The sequence below is a fragment of the Carlito syrichta genome, unplaced genomic scaffold (genome assembly GCF_000164805.1).
Source record: "Carlito syrichta isolate Samal-C Ts95f unplaced genomic scaffold, Tarsius_syrichta-2.0.1 Scaffold314345, whole genome shotgun sequence".
Classification (NCBI taxonomy): Eukaryota; Metazoa; Chordata; class Mammalia; order Primates; family Tarsiidae; genus Carlito; species Carlito syrichta.
This window is the reverse complement of record NW_007258441.1, coordinates 48,405-55,686: the sequence shown is the minus strand read 5'-3', so window position 1 is coordinate 55,686 and position 7,282 is coordinate 48,405.

Here is a 7,282-nt window from a genome sequence, read left to right as displayed (position 1 = left end):
TGTGTTAAATATTTTTTCCATATCAGCAGAGACATATAACTATTATTATTTTTAAATAACTTCTTTATAGTGCATTTTTTAATTGAAAATATTGCGTTGGATATCTTTAATATATGCATCGATGAGGTGTGCACAATGAATAAAATATTTACTGCATTTTATACTGTGGTGGAAATTTTCAAATTCTACACAGAATTTCTACAAATTATGTATATTAACAAACTGTGAAGAATATTTATTTTCAGTCAACGTTTGAGTATCTATGTTACTTAAATAGTAGTTGTGCACTATCAGATATGCATTTGAACCCTGCTTCTGCTGATTACTAGCTAACTTGGCAAGTGGTTTAACCTCTCTGAATCTTAGTTTACTTTTTTGTTTAACTGTGCATAGGTAGAAAGAGGTAGCATGTAAGAACTTACTTACACTAATCCTTAGAACACAGTAAATCTTGAATTAATGAGTGTTTATAGTATTACTATTGCTTTATTCATTTAAAAAGTGGCATTTGGGTTTTGGGGTTCTACAAAGGTATATAACATTGAAATCATTGAAACAGTGTATAGCATTGAAATCTGTAAGCTATCATATGCTAATGCTTTGCTTTATTAATCTACCTTTTTCACTTAGTAATAAGTTTAAAAGCAGTTATAATTGAGTAAGATACTTATTACTAAGAGCTTATAAAATTTCATCTTGGACCAAAATTTCCAAGGAAGTCTACATCATCACCAACAGATGAAGAAAATTTTGATAGATCAAGCCTATTCTTTAAGTGGAGAGACTTATTTACATTGAAGTAGATTTCACATGAATTGTGAATGATATTTAGTGATAGCTGCAGGTGATAAAATATGTTGTATGAGTGAGGCCTTAGGCCTGGATTATGCAAAGAAATAGAATAACCTTTTTCTTTCTGACCCTTATGAGAGTTTTAGAAGATCTACTATTTGTTTTTGCTGTCTGTTAATGTTAAAGTGTTGAAATGTATCTCAGAAGCCCACAACTGATACTATTCCACATTCCTACACAGTTACACAAATCTTGATCAGAATACACTTTCACTCATCAATATATGTGTAGACCATGGCATTTCCTTACTATCTAGAGGATATGTCTGGTGCTAAGGAGACTTCATTAGTCTTTAATTATTTTCCTCAATAATAAATCAGATAGCTTATGGAGAATAGGGACACCAAGTTAGAAATGTCAGAGTGGAATATATGACTAAATTTGCAGGATGACCCAAATATTCTTAAAGAAACATACTGAGATTCAGATATTTTGATTCTGGATTCTCTCTCTTAGAACACATGATATCTTATCATTTTGACTAATACAATATGTTCAAGTTGCTCCAAGGAAAGTGAGAATAAGATCATCTATTTTAGTTAATAACATATGGGAAAGTAGTAAAATATTACAGAGCAGGTCAATTAATCATTTTCAACTTAACATCTAATACAGCTTATTTCACTTTTGATTTAGCTAAAAGGCCTGGAACAAATTAGCCTTATCATGGTTCAGCTTCTCTTTTAATAAAGAACATTGGCAAGACTGTTCAAAAGTTAGGAATTTGTAATTAATTCTATAAATTTAAAATGTAATCATGTTCAACATTGCTCATTTTCTTGTTGATGACTAGCCCTCAGTTGAAAATCAATTCAAAATATTTTTATTACTATACATATTTTCAAAATAAATTATTTAAACATGTAGCAGAACAGGTTGTTGGTTGTAGGGACTCCACAATTATCAGAACTACTAGTTTGAAAACATGAATAATGAATACATAATATATGTCTAAAAGGAAACTAAGAGATTGTAAACTGAAAATTATTTTAAATTCAAAATAATTTTACTTTCATACTTATGATATAAAATATATCTTTTTAAATATTTACTGTTGTCAGTTTAAAATAGGCAAAAAATCTAAGCAGCATCTTTTACTCAAAGTAATAAACAAAATGCTCTAAGGATTTAGTCACTCAGTTAATTTAAAGAAATGCACATCAACATTTATCCAGGCTTCAGTGTTGCTCTATTCCAGGGCAAAGGATTTCATTTCATTCACACCACATCGGAGCCTTTTTTCTTTAGAGCATTGACTGGGATATATGGGGTAGCCACAGGAAGAGAGACATTAAAATTGTGTAGAATTAGTGATCCTACATAATGCAAGTATTTTTTAAAAGATGCTAAATTGTGAAGCACAGCTTAATTTTTGATCTACTTGCAAAAACTTTGGTGGAATTTTCTACTTGTACTTTAAGCAAGAGTACTTCCCTGTGACAAAAGACAAAGACCAATAGTTAGTCGTGGTTAATGGATCACTGTCATCAAGTTCAACATCTTGAGCACCCAAAGGTTCTATGTTTCTTCCTGCTTTGCTTGTAGATTAAGTTTCATTCAGCAGACAAGAAAAGATGTTTCAATCCATGGGCCAGAATAGAGAAACAGGCAATTTTTTCTCCTTATTTGTTTCAAATTTTATTACTTTCTTGAAAGTGAATAAACATAATGTGGACAATTCGTTTTTTTTTTGTTTTTGTTTTCATTTTTTTAGTAAACCAACACCAGATCAGGAACTTTTTCCTAAGAGTCCAAGTATTACGTAGTATAAGTAGGTTAAAAAAAAAAAAAAAGAGAAAAAGGTAAGAAAATAAAACATTTTTCAATTGTTTTCCTTCTATCTTCATTTTGAAGACATCCTTTCAAAATGTCTTTTTATATACCAAACAAACAAAAAATTTACAATAAATACAATATTGATTTCATATGTTATATATTTTAATGAATTTATTCTATGGTAAAATGAAAAATAGCAAGCAGAAAATATATTTTGTTTGCTTTGGACATGTGTTAAAATTAAATCTGTCCATCTGTGCAAACCCCCAGAGAAATCGATGATGTGTAAATTTGAAGTCATGGCTGTTAACACCAAAACAGTGATTTAGAGAACACATATAGCATGTTGTAATTTATGGTTCTGAAATGAAAATTGCAAAAACACTGTACTAAGACCAAGTGAATTGGCAGGGGATTTATGTTGCTCAATAAACAAAATTAGAGTTTTCAGCGATTAGAATAGGCTTTAATATCTTTTCACCTTACAACTGATGTCTGACATTCCCAGTCAAGAGAAAAACTGAATAGAGTCATAAAAAAATAAGTTTTGGAAACTTAATTTATGCTTTTTAAAAGACTATTATGAGAATCTAAAGTATTTTGTAACGTAATTATTGTCTGCACAACTAAAGGAATGTTCTCATATTTTACTCTATATTAAACTTAGTTTCCCCATAATAAGTCATAATTGAAAAGGTGAGTTAAACAAAATATTTTGTGAAATAGATAACAGTGCTAAAAAATAGCCATTACATTATTTTATATTCTTGTATACATATAAAAATATCTAAATTGCAAAGGTGTTAATCCAGAAAAATCTTATTATGAATGTTTTATGTTTGTTTCAACAACAGTTTAAATTTGTAGAATATGTTGATCCTTTAGGTGTTGTCAATAGAAAAAGACAGTATGATGATACCTGTGCTACATGACCAAACAAATAGGTGAAGACTCAGGGCACAGCTCTGGAAATAACTAACTGAAATTAAATCTGAACACTTGGTGACTATATTGTAATACTCAAATACTATGTATCTCTTAGTTTCTTCAACAATAAAATGGAGCTGCAAGGACCTCTTTAGAGCTGAATACTGCTTAGAGTAATGTGTGGCACATCTTAAGCTAGCAATAAAAGTTAGATATTTATATTGTCAAGATGGTGTATATTTTGACTATTAAATTATCTTATAGTGATATGTTACTGAGGGTAGTCTATAAATAGGTATACTGAAGTAGAGAGATTTATACAGTCATATAGATAGTATGACTTGTAGAGTAAACCATATTTATACTAAAAATTCAGAATTTAGGAAGTAATATTCTGTCCTTTTAAGAGTCTTCTTGATGTATTACTCATCAATTATATTATTAGAGATCTTAAATATTGGCAATGCAAAAGGTAAAACAAGAAGAGAATAATGTATTAAGAAAATATCAAGGAGAAAATAATTCTTTAGCTCATTATATGTGGTAGCTTCTCCAGAAGTTTTGAGATAAAGGAAGGTAAGCTACAGAGGAAGGAAAGCTACAGCTAGAAAACTGAGCTTTAAAGTAATCTTGTGCAGTTCACTTGAGCGGAATTGACTCTAGGACTGCTCTCAGTGAAGGGTAACATTCTTACAGCTGACATACGTAGCATAAAATCTATCTTTATCATGTATTTTTGAAACAATATTGGTAGGTACCAGCAAGGCTAATCTTTATTGTCCCTTCAAAATTTTGCTTTCCATAAAAAGTTTTCAATGACAAGAGGTTTATAAACTTATTTTTCAGTGTTTACCTTTTAATTTGGTATTATATGGGGCCTGATAGTTACAAAGTATTATATTAATGAGCTCATTTCACCTATCAAACAATATTTTTGAAGTTATATTTTAGTCTGTTTTTAGCTTCTAGTTTTTATTTTTGTCTAAAATTACCAATCTGAGCTAAATAGTTAAATTTAAAATGAACACATATAGTCTAATCAAATGAAAAGTATGATTAAAGTATTGATATACTTTAAAATCCTTCTATGTATAATGGCATCTTGCTATTGATGAAAAGAGACTGGGGAAATTTTTGACCAGGAAAACTGTTGAGAAGGAAAAAATCAATTCACAACAGTACAAACTCATAGAAAAAATTTTTTAAAAAATTAAAATAATGTTTATACTGCTTAATAATTGATTTCTTGATGGGAGAGTCAACTCTATTCATATTTTGCATAAAGCAGGCAGAGAGATTATACAGGCTGTATTTCGATTTCCTTCTTGTGACTTCTGAAATAAACCCAAGTTTCACAAGTGAATAAAAATAAACTTTCAAATTAATACTGTAATTCTTTGTCAAACTTGCTAATGATTATTGGTCCTTCTAATTTTGACATGAGGTATAATTTTTATTGGTCTAGTTGGCTAATAGACCTTTGCCTATGGTGATGTTCTTGTCACAGTCTCTTGCATGCTTGCTAAAAATAACAATTAAAGTTAATAGAATATTTATCATTATTTCAAAGCTGTAACTTTTTTTGTACTATGCAACTATTAAAATCTGAATGCAATGTTTGCATTTAAATTAATCCTAGAGGGATTAAATGGCAGTTTGTAAAGCACAATGAAATAAATATAGAGATATACCTGACTTAATAGCTACTATTTATTTTGTCACTTACACATTTTGAACATTATATGATTATTACTTTAGCTTAACTCTTTACAACAAAGGATATGTTAAAATTAAGAAACTGAGTCAAAAAAGTATGCATATGCAAAATAACATGAAACTACCTTTTTTGACTTTTTCATTTTAACCTAGTTCATTTCAGATGGCTTAACTTGTGAGTGACTGAGTCAGTCTTGGCATTCAGATTCTTCAGTTTCAGGGCACTATTCACCACATTGCTGCCTCTCTTTGGCCCTGGCAATATCTCCAGTAAAGACGGACAATTCTGTATTATGTTATAGAATTGTATTATTCTATAGTTTAGATTTACCTCCTAAGATTTACTTTCTTAAGATTTACTTTCTTAAACCAGCTCTCAAAAATATGTAGTACAATTTTGCTGCTGTTGTTATTATTTAAGTATACACATGCTCTAAAAGAAATTCAAGGGGGTTCTGGTAAGATGGCAATGGCATGGGGGACTTGTGAGATTCTCTGAACATGAGTTCCCAAAAAGACTCTTACTTTTCTTCCCTCATCCTCCAGCCCACCACCAGCTGCGCTGGTCCGAGGCCCGGGGATATTCGGTCCCACGCAGGTCCGGATATTGTGGCCCCCTGCTGCTGCTGTTCCACCATACACAACTCCCACCTGTGTGGGAGTCTCGGATCCCAGCTCCATCCCTGGCTATATCGTCTCTCACCCAGCACCCAGCACCAAGCCACTGGTCACTCAGGGAGGCTGTGGGTGGCCGCCCCTCGGAGACACTGGTCTGATTCCTGGCTGAAGTACCCTGTGGGGGACCCAGGGCCACTCTCACTGCTCACCGCCTGCCCTTTGGAGCTTTGGAGCTCTGGAGCTCTGGGCCCACCCTGGCTGAGGCACTCAGCACGTGACCCCATGCTTGGGGACCCAGACAAGAGGAGAGAAATGGATTTGTGAAAGTGAAATTGCCTCAGCCATTCTCCAGGCAGAGATTTCCATTGCCCCACCCACCTATCAACAACCCCCACCTCGGTTCCTAAGGTAATGTTGCTAAACAAGAGACAAAGCCACACCCCTATAATGAATCAGACAAAAGCAACTCCTAGGCAGCAGGCTAAAAAACAACAACAACAACAACAACAACAACTGTGAGTAAATCTAGCTGCCTGCAATGAAAAACAAAAGAGGGAAGAAGCCGGAGATCAGAGTTGAAGTGACTTTAGTCTGATCTCTTATTTTACTTTAGATTTTATCATTTTGACTGTTTTGATCACTTTTGTTGTTTGCTTTCTGAGTTACACTGTTTCATGATTTTATTGGTCTGTCTCTGTGTAGCTACCAGTATTCTTTAGGGAATCTTTCTTACGTGTCTGTTTTCACTTCTCTCCGGCCTTGTGTCTCTTTCTCACCTGATAGTTGGTATGTATGTCTGTTTTCCCTCTTGCTCTTCTCTCTTTCTAACTTCCTACTGAACCCCCTTCCTCCATTATTTTCCTTTTATACCCCCTTTTAATCTAGGGACCAAGTCTACACACTGCTGCATGGACGGATTGTAAGATAGAAGGAAGTAGGTTCCAGTGTGCTCATACATCTGTTGGTGGATGCTAGAATCAGTATATACATTCTGAACCACAGCTTCCTCTTAAATTAAACCTCAAAACTGCAAAAAGTACAGCCTGCAGCTCACACTCCAACCTCAAAAGTGAACAAACCCAAAAGACCCTCATAAGGAAGAACAGGATATTGCAGAAGTGAAACAAAAGCAACCCCACCTTCCCTCAAAAACAGAATTAAAGAAGGGGAGGAAAAGAGGGAGAGAGAGAAAAATCTACACAAATGAAGAAAAACCAAAAGAAGAGTATGGGTCTCTCCCAGACCCCTGAGAGGGCAGACACTGAGAAAACTGACTTTGGAATGTAAACAATGAAGAGCCCTCAGAATGAAGGGTCTCAAACTACAAACTTAGATATCAAGACATTAATGGAGAGATTAAAAAGAATTGAGGAGACAAAAGAAGAAACTAGGA